We start from the raw sequence: 15,482 nt of genomic DNA, 5'->3' as shown, positions 1-15,482 counted from the left end.
CAAGTCTTGGATCTGTCACACTCAACATACATATGATATAAGGCCAAAAACTAAGAGGGAAAAAAGGAAATTTTAATTGCAGTCCAATTTTCCAATTCCAAATTGAACTTTGGATACACCTCAAGAGAATGTATCTATTCTCCATATGCGGGTCAAGGATTGAACTATATTGCTCTAGAGTCTAGACATACTCATAGTCAATATATTCATATATATATACCCCACAAAAATTTTGATGAGAAATGCTATAAGCAAAGAGACTCACAAACAAACAAAATGTGCATTCCATAGGTACAATTTGTTACCTCTAAGGTTGTGAGGGAATCTTTAATCATTGAAACCTCCTCTTGAAGGGTGAACATAAAAAGCAAAGATTCCAGCCTTTTAAAGGCATAGGGGTTGTCGACCAAGAATTTTAGGAACCGGTTAGCAGGCCCAAGTCAAGAAATTTCACCATTAAAAAGCCTGAGTTTTTGTTCTTCTTTTGATGTTGGTTCCATCCTTAACAAATTATATTTTCAATCTAAACTATTTGCTTATTTTTGTTAAGTAAGACCAATAGAAAAAATATATATATATTTGTTATTAAACTCAAAGAAAAAGGGTATTTTATACATTTTGTGTACTAATACATTGAGTTTAATGGTTAGAATATTACTTTTCCGTCACATGACTTTCTAAAGTTTATCTTTTTAATCAAAAGATTAGGGCTAATTTTCTATTTCTAGTTAAGGTTTACTCTATAACACATGACTTTCTAAAGTTTTAACTTTTTAATGTCACCTTCTAAATAAAGTTGTTTAGCCTTTTATACTAGTCCAAATTAAAAAATAAAAATTATAAAGCATCAAGACCAAAAACAACAAGTGTAAAAAGGATCACTTACTCCACAAAATGGAATAGAAGCTGTCCCAGCATGAGGACCTACCAATGATATGAAATTCTTCACCTGTCTCAAACAAGAAAAATAACAGGCCACAAAATTAAGTTTCATATGCTGACCATAAGTCAGTTCTACGCCAGGAAAATAAGGGGTGCCAGAAGAAAGCAATGAATTGTAGCAAAGATAAGGTAATCAACTTAGTTTCTTGCAAAGATTCTGATATATAATTCCCAAAACACTCAGGCACATAAAGAAACACAGTAAGCAAACAAAATAAGGACTTTAGCATAGCTTAGGGAGAACAGCTAGCTACTAAATGCTCATGATCAAATATAAACTACGACATGAGAAAAAAACATTCACAACGACTTCTATTTCACCTGAGAAAGTCCAACTATGTTGTAACCTTCACTAAGTTCATCCATTTCCTTCACTTGTAAGTTAAAAAGGCACTAACTGATGAAAAAAATAAAGTTAAACGTCATATGCCATTTCAAGGAGGCAAACAAATTACCAAGTAGCTTTACCACCTTCTCACAAGCAATTGTAGTCTACAAAGTGCCACAAGAAAAGTGTTAAATTGCCGATAAAATTCGTTATTACAGCATAACAGATGGCAAGCTCTGTTTGCACTAGAATGTGAGATTCACCTGTTCCAATAGGGGCATAAACCAAGAATCCCATATTCCATTTCCAATTTCTCCACATGGAGGGAAACAATTAATTCCATATTTAAGAGAATTCAACTAGGGAACAATAAAGCATACAAATCAAAAAACATTTTCAAATCAAATCAAATCAAATCACAATTAATTCCATTAGCTCTGTTTGCACTAAATGCTCTATCTCTCTTTCAAAATGCATTAGAAATTCATATGAAGCACATTATGCAAGTTAAATTTTTTTGAAGCGGGCCAAAAAACAAAAATCATTACACAAAACATGGAACACAACCAGCTTACTCATAAACTATGTAGTAGCTTGAAAGGAATTCTGCATTTGTATTTGAGAGGGTAATTTTTGATAAAAATTGGGCTGAGCTATGTGATAGGCTTCGTGGCCCAAAAGGCCAAGGACTTGGTGAAAAGGCCGCAAGGTTACTCCGGCCCAGGAGAGGTATGGTTACTCCGGCCCAGGAGAGACAGGGTTACTCCGGCCGAGGAGAGGCAAAGCTATTCCGGCATAAGAGGGACAAAGTTACTTCGGCACAGTGACTATAGAGGTACTTCGGTCCGAAAGCAACTTGGAGTTGTGCCGATCTTGGGGTTATACCGGTCGAAAGTCGTTGGTTCGGTCTAAAACCGTACTATGGGCTCTACATGGAAAGCCGAGATAAGAAAGGGAAGACAAAGAACCGAACTATGAATGAGTTCGGTCCACTCGGTGGCTCAGTATAGCCAAGTTTTATTTCGGTCAAATGGCAGTTCGGCCGTAGAGGAAACCATCCCACTTGGTTTAAGCAGTGGGGGAGGGTGTAAAAGGATAAGCATTATCCTTAGGAGTATGAATCCTAGGAGGACTCTGCATGGAGAAATACAAGTCCTACTAGGATTGTGCCATAGGAAACTTATAAAAGCTCACAAGCATCACCTTGGAGGAGGTAATTGAACATAATTCTTTTTGAGAACATAAAACTTTGTCTATTTGTCAAGCTTACTGACTTAGGCATCGGAGAGGTTTCCGGCACACACCCGCCGGCTAGCTCACGTTTGTGTTTTCAGGTGATAAAGCGACGTCGTACGGAGGAGCGCGGACTTGGTCAACAGGATTATACGAGGAGAATTATTTCCTCCCCGTACAATTGGCGCCGTCTGTGGGAACAACAGACAAGAACAAAAACCTCTTGACTAAGCTTCTCATTTTCTCAATCAATGGCACACATTGAAGAACTACCACAGTCCGCCGTCGACGGGCTAACTCCAGACGGGGGCGCAAGGCGAGAAGGATTACCCTCTGTCCCTCCTATGGTAGATCTGGAGCCCCAACAACATAACTCCAGGAGGGGTAGCAAGGGAAGACGGACTCATAGCCCCCGTCACTCTGATTCGTAAAGTCCAGACAGACAAAGGAGGAGGGTTGATCCTCAAGCCCTGGAAGACCGCGTAAAGGAGCAGGATGAATTAATAAGAAAGATGGCGGCGGACATGGAGGCCTTGAAACGCCAGATGAAGAAAAAAGAGGTGGCGACAGGAGAGGGGCACAAAAACAAGGCGCCCCCTCGCCACCCAGAAAACCAAAGTAGGAATACAACACCCTCTCAAAGAGAGAGCAGAAGCCTCAGGACAGGCGACACTCAATCCTTATCTTCCAGAACCCGTCACTCCAGGTCTGAGAGGACGAGATCTGGAAGGTCATACACTGAAGGAAGCACGTATTGGCCCTCGCATTCACACCAAATTAGATCCAGACAGACAGAGTTACCCCGGTCATCCGACTTACGAACCGTGCTCGAAGAAAAAGCACGATGCAAGGAGGATGCCAGGGCACGGGATCCACATAGAGTTTCTGCCTTACAGCGGTTGGCTCCTCGGACGCATGGAAGCGTCGAGGTTGGAATGCCAATACCGCGCCCAGCCTACGAACCAACGGACAAAGCTTTAGCAAGACTGCAGACTTCACCGATTGTTTCGGCGATTGAAAACGCGCCCCTTCCATCAGGCTTCCTTCAGCCGAAATTTACTACATATGAAGGGAAGACGGACCCATATTCACACTTGAGCCACTTTCGCCAAGTCATGGCCGTGTACAGACGAAACGAGGCCTTAATGTGCATACTCTTTCCATCAAGCCTTGGCGACCTAGGCTTGACTTGGTTCGAAAAACTCCCAGAGGGCAGCATAGCCTCCTGGGCACAATTGGCAGAAGCGTTCGTAACAAGGTTCCGAACAAACACTAAAACACCGGTGGAGATCGACCAACTACTCTCCATCGACATGGGCGATAAAGAGACCCTAAGATCCTACAACAGTCGCTACTAGGAGACATTCAATCAGATTGGGGACTGTCCCACCAATCTCGCCATAGCACAGTATAAAAGAGGCCTTCCAGTCGGGAACAGACTGAGGGACTCAATCACCATGACGCCACCCCTCACCATGGAAGCACTGATGGAAAGAGTGCATCAGCACATCAGGGTAGAAGAGGATGGCGCACGTGCCAAAGCCAAATCTAGCACGACCGCAGTACCAGAAAAGAAAATCTCAGCAAAAGTCAATACAGTAGATCGTCAGAACAGAAACGGACGTAGCAGACGAGATAACGGAGAAGACCCAGATAAAAAATGGTTGAGAATCCGCACTGCCATAACAACGGTGTTCAAGAAACCAATATATCGGATTCTGAGCGAAATAAGAGATGAGCCTTTCGTCAAGTGGCCAGCCAAGCTAGGAGAAGCTCAGAAAGACTACGACGACAGATCGCGGTGCACCTTCCACCAAGAAAAGGGGCACCGAACTGAGAATTGCACGCCACTGAGACAGCACTTGGAGGAATTGGTGGCAGCAGGACATTTGGATAAGTACATTGAAGGAGGGACGCAGCCAGCCCCCCAGGACCATAATAACCCCAATGGGATGCCAATCGACGCCCCGCCTCAGGGCATTATCAATATGATACATGGAGTTTTTGAAACTGAGCGTGTATGTGAGCTCAGGGGCTCAATCAAAAAGGCTGAGCACTTTAGAGAAGTGCTTAGTGCCCAACCAGCCGTCAAGAAGGGGAAGACAGAGGCAACAAACGTCATGTCTTTTTCGGATAAAGACTTGGATCGAATATACTGTCCCCACAATGATGCCCTAGTCGTCACTCTCCGAGTCAGGGATTTTGACGTCAAGCGGATTCTGATTGACCAGGGTAGTTCATGTGAAATCATGTACTACGAAACATTTAAACAACTGAAGCTGCAAGACAAAGACTTGGCACCTGCAGTTTCTCCCCTGATCGGATTCAACTCCATGCCAGAGTGGCCCGTCGGCAAAATAATTCTTCCAGTCAGAGCAGGAAGCGTGACGAAACAAGTGGAGTTCTGGGTATTAAAGGTCCCCTCCACTTACAATATCATCTTGGGCAGAACATGGTTGCATGCCATGCAATCGGTGGCGTCATCCTACCACCAAGTGATGCGGTTTCCCAACGACGCCGGAATAATTGAAGAAGTCTATGGAGATCAGATCATGTCAAAGCAATGCTTCATCACGGCGAATGGCAGCCGCGCTGCCAAAGGATACGTTCATTCGGTGGAAGAACCTGAGAGTAATGAGCTATTCACAGATGTCGGCAAAGCGGCGGATCGGAAAGCAGTGAAGGACCAGGAGATGGCAAGTTAAGGCCAAACTAGGAAGGTCCTTACAAAGTGGTTGGGTTAACAGGCAAAGGGGCATACCACCTAGAAAACAAGGACAGAAAAGCAATCCCTAGGCCATGGAACACGGCTAATCTCAAGTTATTTTACTTCTAGTTTTTCTCTTTTAAGCATGTGTAATTTTTTCTTTTTCTCAATAAAACAAGCGATTCTTTTCAGCATGAGTTGTTCTCTATAAAAGTTAGCTTTAGTAAAGTTTAAGTACATTGTAAACATCATTCTAAGTTGGCTGGAAAAAACTAACTTAGAGGTTGGCTGGAATAAACCAACACCCTTCCTAAGCCCAGGATAAGGATCCAGGCTGCAGGACGTTTGGTTGGAATAACCAAACATCATTCTAAGTTGGCTGGAAAAAACTAACTTAGAGGTTGGCTGGAATAAACCAGCACCCTTCTTAAGCCCAGGATAAGGATCCAGGCTGCAGGACGTTTGGTCGGAATAACCAAACATCATTCTAAGTCGGCTGGAAAAAACTAACTTAGAGGTTGGCTGGAATAAACCAACACCCTTCCTAAGCCCAGGATAAGGATCCAGGCTGCAGGACGTTTGGTCGGAATAACCAAACATCATTCTAAGTTGGCTGGAAAAAAACTAACTTAGAGGTTGGCTGGAATAAACCAACACCCTTCCTAAGCCCAGGATAAGGATCCAGGCTGCAGGACGTTTGGTCGGAATAACCAAACATCATTCTAAGTTGGCTGGAAAAAACTAACTTAGAGGTTGGCTGGAATAAACCAACACCCTTCCTAAGCCCAGGATAAGGATCCAGGCTGCAGGACGTTTGGTCGGAATAACCAAACATCATTCTAAGTTGGCTGGAAAAAACTAACTTAGATGTTGGCTGGATTAAACCAACTCTTTGTACTCTTCAGCCGAAGTAAGTGTAAGGCTGAAGAGTGGTTGGCGGGATTAAACCAACTCTTGTTACTCTTCAGCCGAAGTAACGGTATGGCTGAAGAGTGGTTGGCTGGAATAAACCAACTCTTGTTACTCTTCAGCCGAAGTAAGGGTATGGCTGAAGAGTGGTTGGCTGGAATAAACCAACTCATGTTACTCTTCAGCCGAAGTAAGTGCATGGCTGAAGAGCGGTTGGCTGGAATAAACCAACTCTTGTTACTCTTCAACCGAAGTAAGTGCATGGCTGAAGAGTGGTTGGCTGGAATAAACCAACACTTTGTACTCCTCAGCCGAAGTAATTATATCAGCTAAGGAGTGGTTGGCTAGTAAGCATAGTTTAACCAGCCAAAACCGAAATAACAGTTGGAGTAATAGAAGACATTACAAGTGCAAGCATACACATCAAAACCGGAGTAAGAGTTGCGTAAAATTTTCATTCAAAGAAAAGTCATTACAAAAGGGCATAGTTCGGTTACAAAGAAAAAAAGTACAAAATCAGGAAAAAAGTTCTTCAATATCAGCATCAAAACCTGCATCACCACCAACTTGAAGACCGGTTTCTGGAGGGAGCTCATTCACAATGGGGAGAGTCACTTCGGCTGGAACCACGATTTCACTGGGAAGATCAACAGTTAGGTCTTCAACAGTGGGCACCGACCGAACTGGCTGGTCCACATTAACGACCGGAGTATCTTCAGAAGAGGAGTCATCGGAATCTGAGTCTTCCAGAAACTCTTGCTGCAGGGTATCGGCATACTCCGCAAGGGACTTCGGTATAAAGTAGTCTGGAGGGTTGAAGACCTCGGTCTGTTGATCATGACCGAGCTGCTCAACAGCCGCCCTCCAGCCACACTTGAAGAACAACTCCTTGGCAGCATCGCACTGTTTCACATAGGCTTCCTCTGCCTTCTTGTAGCCCTGCTTGTAACCCTCCTTTTCGGCCGCCCCCACGCTCTTTTTTAGTTCGCTTATTTCGGTATCCTTTCTCTTTTCTAGCTTTAGCAGCTCACGCAGATATTTGTCTTTCATCGCAATGGCCGCTTTCTGCCTTTCTGCCTCGGCCGAACTAACCAAATCGGCAAGACGGCCGTTCTCCGCTTTTAGCTCGGCCATTTTCTTTTCGGCTTCTTCTAGCTCGGCCGCTTTTGCTTCGGCTTCAGCCATTGCCTGCCTTGTGGTTTTTCTCAGTTCTTGGACTTTCTTGTAAGTAATATTGTTCTTTTGTAAGGCCTGGCAAAACAAAGATTTCCTTTGAGCCGAAGTAAAAGTTGGAAAGTTTAGGCAGAAAAAACAGACAGAGCTACTTACCAAGATCATGGACTTCGATGTGGCCCGGATTGACTTCATTTCGGTGTTTAATTGCTTTAAGTGGTGCTCCATGTCCTTGGGGAGGCACACACTTTTGGCCAAGTTAAAGGCCAATTGGTGATCTTTTTCAGCCACGACCGAGTCAGTAGCTTTGATGTCTCGGTCGTTGAAGGTCAGCGACGGAGCCCACTTTGGAGATTCAGGTCGGTCAGTTTGCTTCGGTTGGGGGGAAGGTTGAGGACTTTGGGGGATGGATTCAACCTCATCAACAAGTTGTAGTTCGGTCGATATAGATCGGGCGCGTTTGGAAGGGCGAGATGAAGAAGGCCGTTGAGAAGGGAGGGCCACAACGGCAGGCTGCGCCTCAATCGTCGGTGGTACTTCGGCTCTGGTTGTCGCGGTCAGAAGGGCCCTAACTCTCCTTTTCTTTGCCATCTCTTCTTCAGCAGTTAATGGGACAAGTCGTATTTATGGTAAGGTTGGATCCGGTTCTGGTGCTTCCTCAAGAAGGAAATCGGTTACTCTTGCTTTTCGGCGACCGCTATACCGATAGGTCAGCTCAAAGTTTAGAAGCTTAGCCCAACTCCTTTCTTGACACCTTAGTGCGGTTCGCAAAATCGCAAGGTTGGGATAGCTATACAGGGAACGGAGGTGGGCGAAATCTGCAAAAAAGAGTGTTAGTTCGGTCAATAGACTAGAAAAACCGAGATAACATACAAGGAAGAAGACCGAAGTTAAATTACCAGGCTCTCCCTTTTTCCAATTTATAGGTCGGCCAGGAATTTGGGCTTGAAAATCCTCAAAGTTCCCAGAGACCCAAAAGAAATCATCATCATTAAGATCTTTGTCCGGTGTATGTTTAACTATCTTCTCTCGGCGGCGGCGAATCCTAAGGTAATATACCCACCCATCTTCTTTTGAGCCGATGGAGTATTGATGGAATATTTCGGCTAAGCCAAGATTTAGTCCGGTTTAGTGGTTGAGTGCGGCTATTCCCATGATGATGCGGTACGTATTGGTGGACAGTTGGGTAGGGCATAATCTAGTCTGCCTAAGGAATTCGACGGTTGAACCGGAAACCGTAGTCCGGTTTCAATGATAGATAAAATGGTGAAGGGGACGAAGCCTTCATTATCCCAGGGTGTGATGTCTTTTTCGGCCAAAACCAGCTGGACGTCGTCAGGTATTTGGTAGTCTCTCCTGAATTCGGCTAGGCCGCCCGGGGTATTTACTAGATATCTATACTTACCCATCTGATGAATAAGTTACTTATAATTTATATCGGTGCTAAAATCGTGCTCAGTAGCTCGGTTGAGCGCACACAGGAGTGCCTGGGTAACCTAAGTCTGCAAAGTAAAAAATAGAGGGGGTTAAAGCACTGATCAATGGACCGTGCTACAATTTAAAAGCAAGGTTTAAGAGCCCTACTTCGGCCTCAAAAAACTGGTTCTATCTCGGTTCATCAAAAGGTTTGGTAACTCGGTTTGAGCAGTTTGCTCGATAGACCGGTTTAACGTCTAGGGGCAGCTTTCTGAGTTCGGTCTAAAAAACTAAGAAAGCTGGTTTAGCCCCAAGGCCTAAATAGGTTACAGAATGAATAAAGTTACTTCGGTTAAGCCTCTAGGGGCGGCTTTCTGAGTTCGGTTTAAGAACTAAGAAAGCCGGCTTGGCCCCAAAAGCTTAGTTCGGTTGAAAACCTAAGTTCTTAGTTTGATATATTCAAAACTCAGTGATCTCATTTCGGCTAAAGTGAGTCAGGCGTTGGCGACTCTTTGAGACTTTTATGTTCTAGTTCGGTTGTTGACTACAGTTATCTACTTATTTGGGGCAAACAGGATCCTAGTTCGGTTGCTATGTGATTTTGGATCTAAGACTGGTTTTCTTCATAATAGTTCATACACATATGAAGTTCTACTGGTTTTTTTTCATGAAAGTACGAAAGCCAAGCAACAAATGGAGAAAAGTGTTTGCAAAAAGCATACAAAACAAAAACAGATGATAAAACAGGAAAAAAAAGCAAGAAGGATAGGCTTGCTTACCCGAGTAAGAGAGAAGTTAAAGATGGAGGCAATGGCAGCAATGGAGGCACGAACACAGCAAGCTCAAAACCCAGGGGCTCAGGAAACAATGGAGAAGAGAAGGTGAAGAGAATGGGTGAATGGTTCAAAAAAGAAAAGAGTATTTTGTGAAATAGGAGAGAGAGAAAAGGCGGGAACTGTACAAAATTTCTGTAGGGCGGCGTGACAGTTGGCCACAGCTTATCAGAGCTTGCCACGTGTCACTGGAATGGGAAGGGTTACAGACGCTATGATTGAAGAGACGTTTTTGACCGGACAAAACGGGGCCCGGAGTAAAATTAGCTCGGCTTAAAAGTTCGAGAGTTTCTTAGCTCAGCTGGAGAGGCTAAAGTATTTTTTAGCTCGGCCGGAAAAGCTTAAAACGACGCCAGCTCGGCTGGTGGACTGGTAATCCCAATCATGCTATGCAGATGGAATTAAGGGGCAATTGAGAGGGTAATTTTTGGTAAAAATTGGGCCGAGCTATGTGATAGGCTTCGTGGCCCAAAAGGCCAAGGACTTGGTGAAAAGGCCGCAAGGTTACTCCGGCCCAGGAGAGGTATGGTTACTCCGACCCAGGAGAGACAGGGTTACTCCGGCCGAGGAGAGGCAAAGCTATTCCGGCATAAGAGGGACAAAGTTACTTCGGCACAGTGACTATAGAGGTACTTCGGTCCGAAAGCAACTTGGAGTTGTGCCGGTCTTGGGGTTATACCGGTCGAAAGTCGTTGGTTCGGTCTAAAACCGTACTATGGGCTATACATAGAAAGCCGAGATAAGAAAGGGAAGACAAAGAACCGAACTATGAATGAGTTCGGTCCACTCGGTGGCTCAGTATAGCCAAGTTTTATTTCGGTCAAATGACAGTTCGGCCGTAGAGGAAACCATCCCACTTGGTTTAAGCAGTGGGGGAGGGTGTAAAAGGATAAGCATTATCCTTAGGAGTATGAATCCTAGGAGGACTCTGCATGGAGAAATACAAGTCCTACTAGGATTGTGCCATAGGAAACTTATAAAAGCTCACAAGCATCACCTTGGAGGAGGTATTGAACATAATTCTTTTTGAGAACATAAAACTTTGTCTATTTGTCAAGCTTACTGACTTAGGCATCGGAGAGGTTTCCGGCACACACCCGCCGGCTAGCTCACGTTTGTGTTTTCAGGTGATAAAGCGACGTCGTACGGAGGAGCGCGGACTTGGTCAACAGGATTATACGAAGAGAATTATTTCCTCTCCGTACAGTATTAATGCTAATGATTCTAAAAAGTGAGCTTTAATATAAAAATTCAAAAACCCACATTTAAACCAACCAAATTGTAACATTTCAACACCAACTTAGTTATTTCGAGGAAAAAAAAAACACATACTAAATCATCAAACCCATAAAACATCAGCTGGTTGATAGAATAAACTTAATTAATTAGATCTTTCAAGGAATTAGTTTATTAAACTAGGCTATGAACAAACTTAGATATTTGATAGAATAAACATCATCAAAACCATTTCATTCTTCTTTTCCACTTATCAAATCCATGTCCAAAATCAACAACAATTTTTTCCCAGAAAATCATATATATATATATATATAATAGGAACAAATGAGAATGATGATTGAAAAAAATCCACAACAAACCCTAAATCATCAAACCCATAAAACTTAATTAATCAAAGCACTTATCAAACCTATTTAACAAATCAACAACAAATCAAACCATGGCAAGAAATCATATATATATATATATATAAGTAACAAATCAAAATGAAGACGAAAGGGACCTCGTCGGTCGCCACCTTCCCTTGCCTCGCTGTCGCCTCCCCTCGCCTAGCTGCCAGAGTTGTCTGTCGGAGTCACATCGCCTTCATCTCCATGTCATTTCGTCTCCACGTCTCTCTCAAAGACGAGTTGGGTTAGGGTTATGCAACAAATGAGAGAGAGAAAAAATGCTGAAAATCAAAGGGGAAAAAAATACAAAACGACTAAGAGAGAGAGAGATGAACGCGACTGAGAAGAAGAAAAATGAGGAAAAATTTGGGAATAATTTGTTGGTTTTTTTTTTTTTTGTTTTTGTTTTTTTGTTGTTGTAGACGTGGCAAACAAGCAGGTCTGAATCAGTCCAAATAGGTTTTGTATTAAAAATTTGTTTCAATTTTTGAAAATTATTTTTTTGAGTTTCTAATTAGTTTTTTTTTAAAAAAGTTTTTGTGAAATTTTTCAATATTTTAATCAATTAAAAAAATAATTAAAATATTAAAAAAGTTCACTAAAAATTAAAAAAATAAGAATTGAAACTTGAAAAATAGTTTTCGAAAACTGAAACTAAATGAAATCAATTCAAACTCACCTATTTAATAAAGGGTTTAAATGGGTTCGGTGGAGGTGAAGTGCTAGTGGTGGTGGTAGTGGAGCGCTGGCGGTGGAAGTGGAGTGGCGACAATAGTAGTGGTAGAGTAAGGCAGTGGTGGTGGAAGAAAAATGGTAGCGGCGGCGGTGGTAATAGTAGTAGTGGGGCAGTGGTACTAGGGGTGGTGGTAGAAGTAGTGGAGAGGTGATGTGGTAGTGGTAGTGATACAGTGGCGGGGCCAGGGGCGGTGGTGGAATAGCGGCAGTGGTGGTAATGGTGGTGGTGAAGTAGTAGCGGTGGTGGTGTAAAGGTGATGGTGGTGGTGGTAAAGTGGCGATGGTGGCAGTGGTGGTGGAAGAGAGTTAGTGGTGGCAGTGGTAGAGTGGTGATGGCGGTAATGGAAGATAGGTGGTGGTAGTAGTGATAGTAGTGGTGGAGTGACAATGGTAGTGGAGTAGTGGCGACAGTGGTTGTGGAGTAGTGGCGGTTGTGGCGATGGAAATGGAGGAGAGGTGGTGGTAGCAGTAGCGGCTGTGATAATGGATCCGTGGCAGCAGAGATGGTGGTGGTGTTGGAGTGGTGGCAATGATGGTAGAAAAATCCATTTAAACAAGTACTCATGTCTAACCCAAAAAGGGCTTCGCAAAATAGGAATTGATTTGGGCAAACAAAGAGGGCTTCTCACTTATAGCATGAAACAGTGTCGTTTTGCATAATAAAACTATAGGAGATGAAATTATTTCCTTGCGGAAAATTTTGTACAATGGTGACGAAAATTTTCATCTCTAAAATGGTGCTCAAATATCCGGCGAAATTTTCCAAGGGTGGGAAATTTTTTTGCGACGAAAAATAAAATATAGAGACGAATAAAATTTTCATCACCTATTGTTTTATTGATTTTAAGCATTTGGTGACGAAATTTGGATTTCTCTCTAAAAGTACTGCAATTAGAGACAAAATCTTACTTTTATCTCTAAAACATGCATGCTCGGAGACGAATTTTTTTTCGTCATGCGTTTTCGTCACCAAAGACCTTTTTTGTTGTAGTGGCGGCTACATGGTGTGCCAGTGTCAATTGTGTCCAATAGAGATCCGAAACTTACGTCAAGATTTTGGCAGAGTTTACAGGATGCTATGGGAACAGAGTTGAAATTCAATACAGCCTTCCACCCTCAAACGGATGGTCAGTCCGAGAGAACCATACAAACATTGGAAGATATGCTTCGGATGTGTGCTTTAGACTTCCAAGGAAGTTAGGAAACTTATCTACTGTTGGCGGAGTTCGCATAGAATAATAGCCACCACTCAAGTATAAGAATGGCACCCTACGAAGCTTTATATAGAAGAAAATATCGCTCTCCCGTGTGCTGGACCGAAGTCGGTGATAGATCGTTGTTTGGGCTTGAGATTGTACAATTGACGACAGAGAAAATTAAAACCATTCAAGAAAGGTTGGAAACCGCCCAAAGCAGACAAAAGAGCTATGCAGATCAACGATGCAGGGATTTAGAATTTGAAGTGGGTAATTATGTATTTGTGAAAGTCACCCCGATGAAAGGACACAAGATTCGGCAAGAAGGGTAAGTTAGCACCCCAATATGTTGGTCCGTTTCAAATTCTGAAAAGAGTGGGTCCGGTAGCCTATCATGTTGCTCTTCCGCCAAGTATGGAACAAGTGCATAACATGTTTCATGTGTCTATATTACGAAGTTACCTACAAGATCCGTCCTATGTCATAGACTACCATCAGATTGCTTTGCATGACAACTTGATCTATGAAGAAAGACCGATTCAAATCTTAGATCGACAGGTGAAGCAACTACGGAACAAAGTAATCCTAATGGTGAAAGTAGAATAGCAAGAACACTACGGAAATGAAGCTACTTGGGAAAGAGAAGAGGAAATGAAACAACGGTATTCAGAATTATTTCCAACTTAAGGTAAAACAAGTTTGAGGGACCAAACTTATTTAAGGGGGGGAGAGTGTAATAACCCGACCTTCTTATATGCTTCAAGTCTTTAATTATATGTGTAATTATATGCTTGATGTGAAATTCCATGTGAAATTGTGTTTAATTATGTGAATTCTATGATTATGGAATCATATCCGTCGGTTGTGAGAAAAATCTGTTGAAATTGAGACACTTGGACTAGAAATTGGAAATCTTAGGAGCGCGATAATCCGAAATTGACTTTACAGTTTTGATCAACATGATTTTTAGGATATAATATAAATTTTCATAAAAATTTGATTCGTAACGAATTAATCGGAATTATTTAAGCTCAATTCTAATTAGACTTATTTAGACTCATATATGAGCCCTAGGAGACTTAGTCACACAAAACATATCTCCTGGGAGAGAGTTCTAGAGAAAGGAAAGAGAGAGAAGGAGAGAAGATCAACCAAAGCTTGAAGATTGAGGAGATTAAAATGAGATTCAAAAAGTGGGGTTCAAGGTATGTCTAACTTAGGGTTATGAAAATAATCACTTGTTTGGGGAAGAATCCATAATAAAAAAATAATCAAGATTCATTGTTTTGATCTAATTGAGAGTTGATTCTTGTATTTTAAGAGTATGTTGTGTTAGCTTTAGAGGACTTATCTTCTAATCTTTAATCCTTGCATATTTTGAACTCCTACATATATATACATGTTTGTATCTATTTTGCTTACCAATGAGAAGATGAGGAATTTGAAGAAATATGATTGTTTGAGTTGTACATGTTTTGCTAAAAAGGAGTTATGATCTATTTAAGTTTGAGAATCATGTTTATTATGTTCCTATGTTGTGTTATTGAAAGGAATTTTGCTTGTAATTGAGTCTTGAGATGCCTTTGAAAAGTTGGATTTTTTGATGAATTTTAGACTGCGCAAGTAGAGCATACAACCGCACGTGCGGGGCCCATGGCCGTACGTGCGGGATGCACAGCCGCACGTGGGAAAACAGGGGAGACAGACTGGGGCATTCTGCAATAAAAGCAAGTGCGGCGCACCTTCCCATACGTGCGATAGGAGACTTTCACACGTGCAGCCCATGGGGAAGAATTCTGTCAGCTTCTTTGCCTTTGTTTGACCCTCTAAAATTGTTAATGTGTACATTTGATCCTTCTGAAATGCTTACAATTTAACACGAATTAACGAATCGAACATTGAATAAAAAGAGGAAGCTAAAGGAAAATGACTTACTTGCAAGTTGTATGTTATGTGTAGGTCACGTACAGGAAGGGACTGTTGTTCATCCATATCACTGTGAGTAATAGTAGTGTAACGATATGTCTTATTTATGTATTGCGCTTACACCTTATATATTTTTTGATCATGAATGGCATAACATATATTTACCTGATATGAATTGTGTTTATTGCGATGGTATACGTTATATAAATTATGTTTTGATGGAAATGATTGAACAATGGCATAAGACATGGACCCGAGGCCATTCTACTTTGATTATGAATAATGGGCCCGAGCCGTTATGATATGAACTACTTATGATTGGTGGCCCTAAAGCCGAAGGAGATGGAGACATATCGATGTTCCATCTACCCTTTAATGTTCCGAGCAGCTGTTGATATGTTAGGCCCAAGGCCGTTTCGCTATTATATTGGGTCCAAGGCCATTTCGCTACTATAT

This window comes from Camellia sinensis, chromosome 4 (genome assembly GCF_055761805.1).
Source record: "Camellia sinensis isolate YWXY chromosome 4, ASM5576180v1, whole genome shotgun sequence".
Classification (NCBI taxonomy): Eukaryota; Viridiplantae; Streptophyta; class Magnoliopsida; order Ericales; family Theaceae; genus Camellia; species Camellia sinensis.
Note: the sequence above shows the minus strand (reverse complement) of the source record.